Genomic DNA, 16,636 nt, shown 5'->3' on the forward strand with positions numbered 1-16,636 from the left:
TTCCTCATGTCTCACTCTCTCCTGTGGTTTCCCTATTCTCTGCGACACAATGATATTGCATTTAGACCAATTAATAATCTACAACGGCGTCTCAGTGTTTAAGTGAAAGGAAGAATCCCACATCTCTCACTTTAAATCAAAAGCTAGAAATGATTAAGTGTAGTGAGAAAGGCGTGTGGAGAGCTGAGATAGGCTGAAAGCTGGGTCTCTTGTGCCAAAGTTAGCCAAGCTGTGAACACAAAGGGAAAGTTCCTGTAGGACTTCTGTGCTTTTGCTCCGGCCAACACGTAAGTGATAAAAAGCCTTATTGCTGATGCAGAGAAAGTTTCAGTGGTCTGGTTAGAAGATCAAACCAGCCACAACCTTCCCCTAAATTATGCCTAATCCAGAGCAAGGCCTTAATTCTCTTCAATTCTATAAAGGGTGAGAGAAATGAGAAACTGCAGAAGAAGAGTTGGAAGCTAGCAGAGGCTGGTTCATAAGACTTAAGGGAAGAAGCTGTCTCCGTAACATAAAAGTGTAAGGTGAAGCAGCAAGTGCTAATTTAGAACTGCAATAAGTTGTCCAGAAGATCTAGCTAAGATCCTTGATGAAGGCTGCTGCACTAAACAACAGATTTTCAATGTAGAGGAAAGAGCCTTCTGTTGGAAGATGCCATCTAAGACTTTCATAGTTAAAGAGGAGAAGCCAATCTCTACATTTAAAGGATAGCCGACTCTCTTGTAAGGCTCATTTACCATTCTGAAAATCCTAGGGTTCTTAAGAATGATGCTATATCTACTCTGCCTGTGTTCTCAAAAAGGAACAACAAAGCCTGGCTGTCAGCACTTCTGTTTACAGAATGGCTTACCAAATATTTTAAGCCCACTGTTGAGATCTTCTGCTCAGAAAAAAAGATTCCTTTCAAAATATTACTGATCATTGACAATGCACCTAGTCATGTACAGAGACCAATATTATTTTCCTGCCTTCTGACACAGCATCCATTTTGCAGCCACATAAATCAATGAGTATTTTTGACTTCCAAGTCTTATTACTCAAAAAATACATTTTGTAAGCCTATAGCTGCCATGGATAGTTATTCCTCTGATGGATCTGGGCAAAGTAAATTGAAACCCATATGGAATAGATTCATCATCCTAGATGTCATTAAGAACACTCATAATTCATAAGATGAGGACAAAATATCAGTATTAACTGGAGATTGGGAGAGGTTGATTCCAACCCTCATGGATGACTTTGAGAGGTTTAAGACTTCAGTAGAAGAAGTTACTGTGGATGTGGTAGAAATAGTAAGAGAACTAGAATTAGAAGTGGAGTCTGAAGATGTGACTGAATTGCTGCACTCTTGTGATAGAGCTTTAACAGATGAGGAGTTGCTTCTTATAGATGAGCAAAGAAAGTGGTTTCTTTTTTTTTTTTTTTTTTTGAGATGGAGTCTCACTCTGTCACCCAGGATGGAATGCAGTGGAGCGATCTTGACTCACTGCAACCTCCACCTCCCGGGTTCAAGCAATTCTCCTGCCTCAGCCTCCTAAGTATCTAGAATTACAGGCGTCCGCCACCACGCCCAGCTAATTTTTGTACTTTTAGTAGTGATGGAGTTCTGCCATTTTGGCCAGGCTGCTCTTGAACTCCTGACTTCAGGTGATCTGCTCACTGCGCCTGGCCAGAAAGTGGTTTCTTGAGATGGAACCCACTCCTGGTGATTCCATGGAGTAAAGATTCTGTGAACATTGTTGAAATGACAACAAAGGATTTAGAATATTCCATAAACTTAGTTGATAATTCAGCACCTGGGCTTGAGAGAATTGAATCCAATTTTGGAAAATGTTCTGCTGGTAAAATGCTATAAAACAACATCGAGTGCTACAGAGAAATCTTTTGTGAAAGGAAGAGCCAATTAATGTGCTAAACTTCATTGCTGTCTTATTTTAAGAAATTGTCACAGCCACCCCAAACTTCAGCTATCACCATCCTGATCAGTCAGCAGCCATCAACATACAGGCAAGACCCTCCAGCAGCAAAAAGATTACAGCTCGCTGAAGGTTCAGATGCTCACTAGCATTTCTTAGCAGCAAAATATTTTTAAATTAAGGATTATACAGTGTTTTTTAGACATAATGTTATTGCACACTTAACTGACTGCAGTGTAATGTGAACATAACTCTTATAAGCACTAGGAAACCAAAAACACTCATGTGACTCACTTTATTGTGTTATTCTCTTTATTATGGTGGTCTGGAACTGAACCCACAATATCCAAGGTATGGTTGTCTATAAATAGAATACTGATTTTTTTTTTTTTTTGAGGTAGGGTCTTGCTCTTTCACCCACACTGGGGTACAGTGGTGTGATCTCAGCTCACTGCAATCTCTGCCTCCCTGGCTCAAGCCTCTTAAGTCTTCCCACCTCTGCCTCTCTAGTAGCTGGAACTACAGGTGCATGCCACCACACTCAGCTAATTTTTTAATGTTTTGTAGAGATGCGGTCTTGCTATGTTGCCCAAGCTGATCTTGAACCCCTGGGCTCTTGTTATCATCTCCCGTCTCAGCCTCCAAAAGTGCTGGGATTACAGGCAGGAGCCACCACACCCAGCCTGAATTATATTTAACAGCGGCCAGGATCTGTATTGTAAAAGACACATGTATATGTGTCTTTTAATGCAATCAGTTAACTAATATATCCCTTTTATCTTATCTTTGATCTCCAGAGTGTTCCCTTGTGTGCTTTAGAACATAACAGCCTCTCAAATACTACTTAAACAATCAAGTTAATCAATTATTCAATGAATATTTAATGAATACCCACTTATATTGTATAATCCTATCTTGACACTGTGGAGGATGCAGATAGATACGAGAAATAGCTCTCATCTGAAAGAAATTTAGAATGAAATAGAATAGACAGGGCTCTCAGCAGAAAAGCAGGGAGACAGGCAGGCAGACAGGGAAAAAGTGACAGTAAATTCTTCCTGTTTAAGGATGATGAAAATCAAAATGGTGATTCTAGGAGGGAGACCACCTGCCATGTTCTCATCCTGGAATCTCCTACAGTGTTTAGCGTTACTTACCGCATGTGGTAACTGTCTACTGTTTGTGGATCGAATCAATGAACATGATATACGCTGTGAGATTTGAATGTGAACTTTAGAGCTCACAGTCTCGCCTCCTCAGGTTACAGATAAGAGTTGCTCTAAATGGCGACCCCACCACCACCTTCAGGCCCTCCTCCCACATCTCCATTTCTCAAGACCTGGGTCATACCTCCTCCTCTTGGCAGTCTTTGCTGACTATATCCACGCAAAGTGACCTATGAATTCTTAGACATCTCAAGTTCTTTCTCTTTGTTTCTTCTGTTCCTTCTTCTTCTTCCTTTCTTTCTTTTGGGTTTTTAATTTTGTTGTTACACATTGTCCATAATATTCATTTACAATTTTTTTCTGCTTCTACTATATAGCAGCTCATACAATCTTTAAGATTTTAAAAAATTTCCAGCCACGTGCAGTGACTCACCCTTGTAATCCCAGCACTTTGGGAGGCCGAGGCAGGTGGATCGTGACGTCAGGAGTTCGAGACCAGCCTGGCCAACCAACATGGTGAAACCCTTCTCTACTAAAAATACAAAAAATTAGCCAGGTGTGGTGGCGGGTGCCTGTAATCCCAGCTACTCAGGAGGCTAAGGCAGGAGAATCGCTTGAACCTGGGAGGTGGAGGTTGCAGTGAGCCAAGATCATGCCATTGCACTCCAGCTCGGGCCACAGTGCGAGACTCCATCTCAAAAAAGTAAAAAATTTCAAGGATACATAAATACAGAAAAGATGATAAAACATAAAACCAAATGCCCGCTGTCCAGATTTATCAAGTGTTCACATTTTGCCACATTTGCTTTAACTCTTTATTTAAACATATGTAATAAAACTATAAAAATCGACCTGAGAGAAAATACTCCAATCTCAGTGTAGTGATTACCCCTGTGAAGGGAGGATATGGCGAAGCGATGGGACAGGAGTGAAGCTTGGGGATGAAGATATTAACTGCCTTTAAAACATTGACAGTAGCCAGGCACGGTGGCTCACACCTGTGATCCTAACACTTTGGGAGGTAGAGGCAGGTGGATCACTTGAGGTCAGGAGTTCGAGACCAGCCTGGCCAACATGGTGAAACCCTGTCTCTACTAAAAATACAAAAGTTAGCCAGGTGTGGTGGCACACACCTGTAATCCCAGCTACTTGGGAGGCTGAGGCAGGAGAATTGCTTGAACCCAGGAGGCGGAGGTTGCAGTAAGCCAAGATTGCGCCATTGAACTCCAGCCTGGGTGATAGATCAAGACTCAGGCTCAAAAAAAAAAAAAAAAAAATTTGACGGCACCAGAAACACCCTGGAAACTGGTTTCTGTTCTTACTGCCCACTCGCTCCACTCTCATTTAACCATCAGATGGCTCTTTGTCATCTGGCTGGGGCTGTCAGGCTTTGAGACACAGTGTCGTGTATTTAAGCCTTGTCTCAATAGCCAACTCAACTGCAAGCATCCGGAGGGAAGGAGCTGTGTCTCAGGCTTGTCTTCTGCTCACCACAGAGCCATATGGAGCATATTGGAGGCTTATTTCATTTTATTACATCATGCAGTTCCCATGAATAGGGCATATGCAGCTCATTTTTAACATTTTAATGAGTTTCTCTCCCAAATTATGAACTTCACAATGTCTTCATTTATCATCTTACTCCTAGTCTTCCCAAGAATGTTGTAAGTGTAGCCAGTCAAATTTACATATGATCTCTAGCTTGTTTCCAAGGGATTCCCATTACAATGAAGATGAAAAATTGCCAAAGACCATTTCCAACCCATCTGCACATACTGTGCTTTAGGGATTCATTAGACACATTTTCCTTGCCTGTTTTGAAGATGAACTGTTGCAATGTCTCTGCAGTGGGGCAGATGTAATCTTCCCTGGCCTGATCCCCTGCAGATGCTTAGCTGCATGGTGGATTGAATGTCTCAAAGGTCAATAACTCTTTCTATCATTTTTCATTAAAGTGCTTGGAGCAGGCAGTTCCTGCAGGAATAATTACTCGGAATCTGGCATACAATTCTTGTACACCCCAGCAAGTTAACCTTGAAAATTCAACTCCAAAGCCAGTCCTTGACAGGTTTTTGTGGGAGTTTCACCTCACACCTTGGAACAACTGAAACGTCTTAGGAAATTCATATTTCCAAAGCCCGAGTTCCCAGGCTAGGTGCACAGAGCACAATGATCATGGTGCCTGAACTCGGGCAGACCTACTCCATGGGAAAGGGAAGGGAAACTGGGGGAAGGGAGAAACATCATGCCTGCTTCTTGGAATTGCTTTTGCTTCAAACCTTGCTTTCCTCTAGGTTCAGGGAGAGTCAAGAAAGCTGCCGTTACTCTAAATTCCAGACTCTGATAACATAACCCAGCTCCTAAGAACAGCCTCAGCGTGAACCGGAACCTTGAGGAGCTCACTTGCCTCGCTGACCAGCAGACACCTTGCTTTAAATCCAGTGCTGGTGGCCAGAGCTAGAGATGTCTTGAGGGACAGAGGCAAGGGCAGGGTCTGGGGAAGCAGAAATGTTGCTATCCTGAGTGGCTCATGGCAGATTATGGTGGAGCGTGACACGCTGTGAGCGCTGCAAGTGTTCTGTGGACCAATCTGTGCAACCACCCGAGGAGGCTCCGGTTCGGTTAATCTGTTCGTTAAAGTGTCTTTGATTACAAACAATTCAAACTATTCTGGTTGGGATCAACTGAAAACAGAAATGGGGTGACTCCAGGAAGCAAAATGCAGCTGAATAACCCAGGCCTGCGGAGGATGGGAGCTCCCCAGCACAGGGGGCTTCAGGGACCACTTCTCCAGAGCAGAGCTGTCAAACGACATAAAGCTCCAACCATGTGTGCAATATTATATTTTCTACTAGTCACATTTTAAAAGGTAAAAAGGCCGGGTGCACTGGCTCACGTCTGTAATCCCAGCACTTTGGGAGGCCAAGGTGGGTGGATCACGAGGTCGGGAGATCGATACCATCCTGGCTAACATGGTGAAACCTCGTCTCTACTAAAAATACAAAAGAATTAGCCGGGCGTGGTGGCAGGCGCCTGTAGTCCCAGCTACTCGGGAGGCTGAGGCAGGATAATGGCGTGAACCCGGGAGGCAGAGCTTGCAGTGAGCCGAGATCGCGCCGCTACACTCCAGCCTGGGTGACAGAGCGAGACTCTGTCTAAAAAATAAAAAAATAAAAGATAAAAAAAGATAGGGGGAATTGATTTCCATAATATATTTTATTTAACTCAATATTTAAAATATGATCATTTTAACATAGAATCAAGGAATTGTCAATGAGATATTTTGAATCTTTTTTCATATTTAGACATTGAAATCCAATGTATATGTTACACACACAGCACATCTCTACGATGGAGCAGGTTTGGGACACACTCATCCATTATCCCTGTATTTTACAGATTAAGAACTGAGGCCGAGAGTGTTTATTTAACTAGCTTGCAGACATTGGTTCTCTTTGCCCTGCCATATAGCTGTAGTTTGGCAGGGCAGGGGTGCAGCTTTGGTGACTTTATTTCTCCACTCACTGAGAAGGTCTCAGTGAGTGCTCTCAACTCCCCAGGGAGGGATTGGCCCTTCCTAAACCCGTGGAATCCGGTAACTTTGGTTACATAGGATTCATTCCTGCAATACTTCAGAATCCCGCCTAGACCACATCAGCCCTTCTGAGCCAATCTCAGACTCCAGGCCTCGGGGGTATCTTTTCTTCGCTTCCCTTCTCTATCTCCAGTTGCAGTGGAGTTCCAGTAAACCATGTGGTGAGAGAGGTGGGAGCTCTGATTTGTAGCATCTGCCTGTTTTGGTGGTATAAATGCTCCCACCGTGGCCAGTTTCAAGCTATCAGCATGACATCAGCCTGTCTGCAAAAATCCTGAAAATTTAACAACTGGGTCTTGAGACCCAGGGCAAGCTGGACCCAGCTCATCACTGCAGCATTACCAAAACATTTCCTCCCCAGAGCCATGCCTGTTCTGTTCTCTCACTTCTTTCTGTTCCCCAGAGATGCTACGTGCTGTGGACACTGGCTTCAGAGAAAGTCAGACAGGCCTAACTCGGGTCTGCCTCCTTCTCCCTTGGTTTTTTTTTCTTTTCTTTTCTTTTTTTTTTGCATTTGAATTAATGTTAACTAACTTACAGGATGTTGGAGAGAATTAGAACAAATCCTGTGAAGCCCACATGTAGGAGGTACTCCATATATGCCACTATTAGCCTTTTTTTTTTTTTTTTTTTCGAGGCAGAGTCTTTCTCTGTTGCCAGGCTGGAATGCAGTGGTGTGATCTTGGCTCACTGCATCCTCCACCTCCCAGGTTCAAGTGATTCTCCTGCCTCAGCCTCCCAAGTAGCTGGGACTACAGGTGTGGGCCACCACACCCAGCCAATTTTCATATTTTTCGTAGAGAAAGAGTTTTGTCATGTTCACCAGGATGGTCTCCATCTCTTGACCTCGTGATCCGCCCACCTCGGCCTCCCAAAGTGCTGGGATTACAGGCGTGAGCCACCGTGCCCGGCCAGCATTTTTATTTTTCAATTTTTTTTTTCCTTTTGAGACAAGGTCTTTCTCTGTCATTCAGGCTGGAGTGCAGATGCACAATAACAGCTTACTGCAGCCTCAACCTCCCAGACTCAAGCGATCACCCCCCTGAGCCCTCTGAGTAGCTAGGACTACAGGCATGAGTCACCACGCCCAGCTAATATCCTTAGATTTTTTTCTAGAGCTGGGGCTCTCACCATATTGTCCAGGCTGGTCTCAAACTCCTGGGCTCAAGCAGTCCTCCCACTTTAGCCTCCCAAAGTGTTGGGATTACAGACATGAGCCACTGCACCTGGCCTCCTTTTCTAATTTTTAACATACAAACTCACGCAGCCAGCCAGAACTAAAGCCAGTATTAGAACCCAGAAAAGCCCCTTCAAGGATTCCAAACTAAATTGCCAAAACTGACTGGTTCAAGATGGTGTGAACAGGTAAGACATTTCTTCTGACCTTTGCATGTATCCTTTGGAGCAAGTCAGGGGAGAATCACAGGGAGCAGAGGTGAAATCATCATCAGGAATTGTGATGATGCTGAAATGGGAAATCATACGAGGACCTGTGTTAGTTTCCTAAGATTGCCACAATGAAGTACCACAGGCTGGATGGCTTACAACAGCAGAAATTTATTCTCTCACAGTTCTGGAGGCTAGAAGTCCAAAATCAAGGTGTTGGCAGGACCACGTTCTCTCCAAAATCTCTTCCTTGCCTTTCCCAGCTTCTGATAGCCCCTTGCATTCCTTGGCTTGCAGCAGCATAAGCCCACCTCTGCTTCTGTCTGCAGCGGGCAGGAGAGCAGTTTTCTCTGTGTGTCTGTTTCACCCACTTCTTATAAGGACACCAGTCCTATTGGATCAGGGCCACCCTAATGACCTCATAGTAACATGACGACATCTGCAAATACCGTGTTTCCACATAAGGTCCCATTCACATGTGCCATGGTTAGAACTTCAACATACCCTTCAGAGGACACACTTCAGCCCATAACAGATCCTTTGTGAGACCTCGATATTACAACATAAAATCTCTAGATGTTATTCTGGGTGTTCCAGCCTCCTTTCCCCAACCAAAAGGAAAGCTTATTTGTTTGTTTGTTTGTTTGTTTGCTTTTGAGATGGAGTCTCGCTCTGTCGCCCAGGCTGGAGTGCAGTGGTGCGATCTCGGCTCACTGCAACCTCTGCCTCCCAGGTTCAAGTGATTCTCCTGCTTCAGCCCCATGAGTAGCTGGGATTACAGGTGCCCACCACCACACCCAGCTAATTTTTGTATTTTTAGTAGAGACGGGGTTTCGCCATGTTGGCCAGGCTGGTCTCAAAATCCTGACCTCAGGAGATCCGCCCTCCTCAGCCTCCCAAAGTGCTGGGATTATCGATGTGAGCCACTGCACCCGGCCTACAACATAAGATCTCTAGATGTTATTCTGGGCCTTCCAGCCTCCTTTCCCCAATCAAAAGGAAAGGTTTTTTTTGTTGTTGTTGTTGTTTGTTTTTGTTTTTGTTTTTTTTTATAAGAGGCAGAGTCTCATTCTATCACACAAGCTCAAGGCTGGAGTAAAGTGGTGTGATCACAAATTACTGCAGGCTCAAACTCCTGGGCTCAAGCCATCCTCCTGCCTCATCTTCCAGAGTAACTGGAACTACAGGTGTGGAGCACCATACCCAGTTAATTTTTATTACTTTTATTTTTGTAGAGACAAGTCTCACTGTGTTGCCCAAGCTGGTCTCAAAACTCCTGGCTTTAAGCAATTCTCCTGCCTCAGCCTCCCAAAATGCTGGGATTACAGTTGTGAGCCACTTCTCCGGGGCTAGAAACACATTTTTTAATAATCCTAAATTAAACCAATGTATGTTAAATCTTTGTTGACAACATTAGAGAATCTGGGTCCCTTCTCTAGGTCCTGTTGACCAAAGTCCCTCTGGCAAAAAGTACTCAGCAAATCTATTTCTCAGCAAGAGGCATGTGAGCCCACAGATGCTAAGAGGTCTCCCATAGTCACACAGCACTGAGTCGGGAAGCTCAGATGTGTGGAATATAGTTTTATTAGGTTGGTGCAAAAGTAATTGCCGTTACTTTTAATGGCAAAAAAACTGCAATTACTTTTGCACCAACCTGATAGCTTTCTTGCAAATCCCTTCCATCCCTCCTCCGCCTCAGCTCTCTTACAATATGTTCGCAGTTCACTCATTCATTCATTCAACAAGTAGGGATTCAGTGCCTACCACTAAGGGGCAATATTGCGTAGTATTTAAGTCATGCCTGTATTTGCATTCTGGCTCTAACTTACTGCTGTGTGACTTTGGGCGAGTTGCTTCTCCTCTCCGTGCTCTCTGTAAAAACAGAATAATCACAATACCCATGTCATTGAGTTGGTGGGAGGGTTATAGGACATGGAGCACATAAGGCACTTGCCACAGAGCCTGGTTAAGCACTGACATGTCACTCATCAATATTTGCTGGTTACTAAGTGCCTGGCCCTGAATCGAACCCTGGAGATACCATGACAAGAAAACAGACAAGGCCTGGCTCAAGGGATTACAGTCCAAAGGAGACCACTGGTCTCCCAATGAACACAGCAATTCCAGATTTAAAACACTGTATTTTGCAAAATCTCATTTCTACAGCTATTACCTTTGGCCCATCTGAGTTTCTAATTTTGTGGCCAGCCAGATAGGTTAAGAGAACATCATCTGAGCCAGTCAAAAGTTTCCAATCCAATCCAATCCAATCCAGTCCAGTCCAATCCAGTCCAATGCTTTGATGCCATTATCTACACATAGGGGCTTTATATGGATGGAAGTGGAGAAAGGGGTAAGAGATGAGGCACTCATTTATTCCTCCCATAGGGCTTTCCAGTATGGGTGCTGTCGAAATAAAGAAGAAAGAAGAGACGAAGGGGTTGAAACAACTGAAGTTTCACCAATATAAGCCTGAAAGCAATTTTGATCCATTCCACACATTCTCTAGTAACATTAAAAGAAAAATGTACAATCCTATCAGGGCTCAGTCCAGTGAGAAACATCCCAATGAGTTTTATCAGCAATCGTTCTGGGAAGTGGGAGGCAGAGGGTACCGGGACATGGGTCAGTGTGACCCACTCCAGGAGGGCTGTGTTCCTTGGCGGGGGTGGGAGGCCTACCAGAGTTAAGAGACAGGCCTTTGGCTCTTATAAGAAACTCCGTTTGTTGCATGTGTGTACTGAACCCATTTATACAATATCTTCTATCTGCAATGAATCTATGAGCCAGTTCTGATTTCACATATCCAAGCATGAAATTAAGAACTATTTATATTTTGTATTTTTGACTTACGTTTTTACTTTTTTTCAAGAAGACACATTGTAGCTGTCAGAGTTATGTGAACCAGAGTAACTCCATCTTGAATAGGAGCTGGGTAAAATTAGGCTGAGACCTACTGGGCTGCATTCCCAGATAGTTAAGGCATTCTAAGTCACAGGATGAGATAGGAGGTTGGCACAAGATACAAGTCGTAAAGACCTTGCTGATGAAGCAGGCTGCAATAAAGAAGCCAGCCAAAACCCACCAAAACCAAGATGGCCACGAGAGTGACCTCTAGCTGTCCTCACTGCTACACTCCCACCAGCGCCATGACAGTGTACAAATGGCATGGCAACGTCAGGAAGTTACCCTATGTGGTCCAAAAGGGGAAGGCATAAATAATCCACTCCTCGTTTAGTATACAATCAAGAAATAACCATAAAAATGGGCAACCAGCAGCTCTCCGGGCTGCTCTGTCTATGGAGTAGCCATTCTTTATTCCTTTACTTTCCTAATAAATTTGCTTTCACTTTACTCTATGGACTTGCCCTGAATTCTTTCTTACACAAGATCCAAGAAACCTCTCTTGGGGTCTGGATTGGGACCCCTTTTCTGTAATATAGCTATCTTTTAATTATATATCTTGGCGGGACTTTTCATATAAGTTATTCCATTAATCAGGAAAAACATCGTTTTTCAAGTCATGTATGTTGATGTCTATCAATGGATTACAGTCACTGCTAGAAATCTGTCATCTGCTGGAGAGCAAAAACAGAATCAGTGAGAAGGGATCTTAGAGGAAGGTGTGTGTGTGTGAGAGACAGAGACAGAGAGAGACGGTACATGTGTGTATGAGAGACACACAGAGAGAGTGCGTGTGTGTGTTAGAGAGAGACACAGAGAGAGAGAGAGTGCATGTGTGTGCGAGACAGAGAGAGAGAGAGTGTGTGTGTGTGTGTGTGTGTGTGTGTGTGTGACAGAGAGAGAGAGAGAGGGCATCTCCCCTCCCCGTTCTGATATCCCACTGGGTTTGGGAACCACTGAGCCAGTCCAAGCCTTTCATTTGACAGATGAAACACTGGTGACTTGGCACACATGGAGGGAGGGTGTAACACTTGTGTTCTCCCTGTCTGCTCCAGAGCCACACACACACAGTAACAGTTGAATTAAAGTGCAGCCAGCTACCGTGTTGGGGACAGGCCGGCAGTGAACAATGCAAGACAAGATGGCACAGAGGTGAAGAGCACCAGCTTTGGAGCTGACAGACCCCCTTCTCAGCCCTAGCCAGTATGCCTGCAGGCACACTAGAGGCAGAGCTGGGTGCCAGAAAAGCCTAGGCTCTCTGCTATTCCAGCTTCGCCTGGAGATCCCAACGTGCGTTTCCACAAAATTACAAATGTCAGAGCGCATCAGAGTCACTCTCAAATCTTTGGAACCACAGATGTTGAGTTCATCAATAGCAAATGTTGCTGAAGTTAACAAATTAGATCACTCCCTGCTCAGCCTCTACATAAAGCCGGGTCCAAGGGGCCTCAGATAAGTGTTTAATCAAGCCCTTGCTGGATGTGCGTGGCCATCTGAAAGCAGTATTTTGGGGGTAACGAACCTCTCTCTCTCTCTCTCCTCATGCAGTTTCTCAAAGGAGAGTGGAAATCTGCGTGAAGAAGGGAGGAGAAGGAAGCCTTGAGTGGGGAGGAGCTAATAGGAATCAGCCATGCTCCCAGGAAGGAACCTCCTTGTGAAGTTTAACTTGCTAGCTCTCAAAAAGAAAAGGCCATTTAGTGTGCCTTTAAGAATTTACTTAATTCTTCTTTTCTCATTGCAATGAATGCAGCATCATGTGCACTTTAAATCTTCTTTCTTCCTTCTTTTTATTTATTTATTTATTTATTTATTTTTTTGAGATGGAGTCTCTCTGTGTTGCCCAGGCTGAAGTGCAGTGGCACAATCTCGGCTCACTGCAACCTCCCCCTCCAGGGTTCAAGCGATTCTCCTGCCTTAGCCTCCCAAGTCGCTGGGACTACCGGCACATGCCACCACGCCTGGCTAATTTTTTGTATTTTTAGTAGAGACGGAGTTTCGCTATGTTGGCCAGGCTTGTCTCGAACTCCTGACCTCAAGTGATCCGCCCACCTCGGCCTCCCAAAGTGCTGGGATTGCAGGCATCAGCCACGGTGACTGGCCTTATCTTCCTTCTTCCTTCTAATTATCACTGGTTATGATTCCTGATACAGCATGCTGTTGTGTCAGGGAGAGCTCACAGCAGGGCAACCCCACGAGGGAAGGAGGCTGCCCACACCCCCCAGCAAGAGGAAGCCCCTGTGCTGAAGTTCCTCTCGTGCCATGTGAGGGTAACAGTGAGTCCCCAGTGGAGAGAGGATGGAAGATCACACCTGCCTTTTCCCAGGGAGGCTGGGTGGCAAATGCGGGTGATGGGGCTCGCTTCATTTACCTCTCTTCAGCCCGGTGCAAGTTGCGATGCCTTTAGGGGTGTATATTTGCAATGCTGAAAGCTAGCAAGAGTGTTTGTGGCCAGGCGGGCGGAAAGGGCCTGTGGTTCTGATGGTCCCCGAGGAAGGGCGAAAAAGAGGGGCCCCTTTTCTCTGTGTCACCGCCCTCCTAGTCCTGTCACAGATGGCTCCAGGGCACCATAATGCTTCCTGGTTGTAATGGAATTCAACATCTGTGATTCCTAAAATTTTAGAGTGACCTTGATAGTGGCAGAATTCCTCATGATCTAACTCCCTCCATAGACAGGAGTCGGGGATCACAGGCAGAAAAGTGGGTCCCCCATGATACATTTGTACTTACGGTCTGAGCACAAGTCCCTAAACGAGCTTCAGAAACATGAGGGTCCCTCCTGGGCCTGCTCCCTTCAGCCACATACCCCCACCTGACCTCCTGCGCAGCCTTTTCCAAGAGCCTCCAAATTTGAGAGCTAAAGAAAGACGCAGGTGGGAGCCGTCTCCTCTAGACTTCTTCACAGCCCCTGGAGCCTCGCCAAGCACTGATGAGTCACCTCCATCCCCACCCTTCATTCGTGTCTCCCTGGGGCAGGCGACACACTCAGGCTTTCAGAGTTAGACAAAGCATCATTGTCTTTAGGGCTTTTTCTGCACAGGGATCAGGATAAGAAAAGGAAAAACATCCCAAGGCCTGACAGTGAAGGCATCTGTTGCTGACCACACTGAGGGCTGTGGCTTCTCTTTGGACCCAGACTGGTGAGGTCTGCAGGCCTCTGGGCTGAGCCCGACTCCTCTTCAGCCTCATTCACCCAGAAAAAGGGGTCTGGAGAGGTGAATGTAGGCAGATTCCATGAGCAAGAACTGATCATCATTCCTGCTTAACTCTGGTTGTGCTGGACAGAAAAAGAAGTGATAGGTGAGAGAGTTTCTAGCACTTTACTTTCTTTAAGTCATCTTTCTCGTCTCTTGCTCTTTCTTTATTTTTTCTTTTTCTTTTTTTTTGAGATAGATTTTCACTCCTGTTGCCCAGGCTGGAGTGCAATGGTGGGATCTCAACTTACTGCAACCTCCACCTCCCGGGTTCAAGCGATTCTCTTGTCTCAGCCTGTCGAGTAGCTGGGATTACAGGCGCGTGCCACCATGCCCAACTAATGTTTTGTGTTTTTAGTAGAGATGCGGTTTCACCATGTTAGTCAGGCTGGTCTTGAACTCCTGACCTCGGGTGATCCACCTGCCTTGGCCTCCCAAAGTGCTGGGATTACAGGCATGAGCCACCGTGCCCAGCCATTGTTTTATTTTTTCTGAAACAGGGTCTTGCTCTGTCACTCAGGCCAGAGTGCAGTGGCACAATCCTAACTCACTGCACTGGAGCCTCGAACTCCTGGGCTCAAGTGATCATCCCACCTCAGCCTCCCAAGTCCCTGGGACTATAGGCACATGCCACCATGCCTGGCTAATCTCTGTAATTTGTGCAGCAGTGGGGTCTTCCTATGTTGCTCAGATTGGTCTCAAACTCCTGGGCTCAACCAGTCCTCCTGCTTTGGTCTCTCAAAGTGCTGAGATAACAGAAAAGAGCCACTACACCTGGCCTTTGCTCTTTCTTTAAAACAATGTTTATTGAGCACCTACTATATTGGGAGTTAGGGAGAGAAAACTGCAGTCCCTGTCCATGAAAATTTCAGAGGAGATTTTCCTGCATTTCTTGAGGTAACTGTCATGGCCTCGCCTTGGCAGTGGGTTTGGGAGACACTGCTAATTCTCCTCAGGACCACGTTGTTTCCAGACCTATAACCAGATTCAAATCCAAGGCCACCAGCCTGGAGACCCAGTTGCAATTCAAGCCTGAAGCCAGTGTTTGGGAAGCTCCTTCTTCCTCAAGGCCAGTCAGTCTTTTGTTCTAGTCAGGTCTTCAACTGATTGGATAAGGCCCACCCACATTATGGAAGGCAATCTGCTTTATATGTTAATTTCATCCAAAAACACACAGAAACATCCTGAATAATGCGTGAGCACATATCTAGGCACCATGGCTTAGCCAGGCTGACACATAAAATTAACCATCGCAAGTCCTCACCTTGTCAGCTCGGCACTCGTGCACCTCCTTACACCATACATAATCTCCAAGAAAAGCACTTTAGGAGATCCGGGTGGGAGGATCACTTATGGCCAGGAGCTGAGGAAAAGCATGTCTGGAATGCAAGAGATCCTTAGGGCGTATCTTGGTATTACCACGGCCTATGATTCAGGTCAATGGAAAACTACAATAACTACAATGGAAAACTACAGTAAGTCAATCCAGGCAGGAATATGGGCCAGACCCTTTAGCAATGAAGGCTTGGGTCACCCCACAGATAAAAAAAAAAACACGCCAGCTGAGGTGCTTGCTAAGGGTGAAGCAGATATAGCATGATTAGTAAAAGAGGTAGTTGTAACTACAAGCCATGACCTCATGACCAGCTACAGAAATATGGTTATAGAAAGCCACAACAGAAATGAATATTTCTTCCTCATTTGTTGTGAATACCTGTGTGTACATATCTCTGTTCTATAGCAAGTATCTTTACTTTCCTCCCTCTCTTATCCTTCTATCATGTAACATAAGATGTGTTGACCTTATATTATAGTATTTAAGTATTGTTAACTTTACATAGTAGTTTTTAAGTTACAGAATATCAAAGAGCAGGGTAAACATCACCCAAGAACTTTGCAACTTCTTCTGGGACAAGAATCAGTGTTTTTGGTTTTATGTAGGATAGTTGTATCATGTTAGGCAGAATGATGACCTTGTGACTGTTTTTCTTTTACTTTACTTTTTAAAAAGAGTTGGATTCTCACTCTGTCATCCAGGCTGAAGTGTGGTGGCACAATCACAGCTCACTGCAACCTGGAATTCCTGGTTCAAGAGTTTAAGTGATCCTCTTGCCCTCCTGAGTAGCCGGGACTACAGGCGTGTGCCACCATGCCTGGCTAATTAAACACCTCCTGGGTTCAAGCAACTCTCCTGCCTCAGCCTCCCAAGTAGCTGGGACTACAGGCGCATACCACCATGCCGTGCTAATTTTTGTATTTTAGTAGAGACGGGGTTTCACCATATTGGCTAGGCTGGCATCAAACTCCTGACCTCATGATCTGCTTGCCTCGGCCTCCCAAAGTGCTGGGATTATAGGCGCGAGCCACTGCACTCAACCCTTGCACACTTTTAAATGACCACATCTCCAGAGAACTCACTACTGTTAGAACAGGACCAAGTGGGATGGGGCTAAACCATTCATGAGAAACCACTCCCAT

The sequence above is a fragment of the Hylobates moloch genome, unplaced genomic scaffold, assembly GCF_009828535.3.
Source record: "Hylobates moloch isolate HMO894 unplaced genomic scaffold, HMol_V3 SCAFFOLD_22, whole genome shotgun sequence".
In the NCBI taxonomy this organism is placed as follows: Eukaryota; Metazoa; Chordata; class Mammalia; order Primates; family Hylobatidae; genus Hylobates; species Hylobates moloch.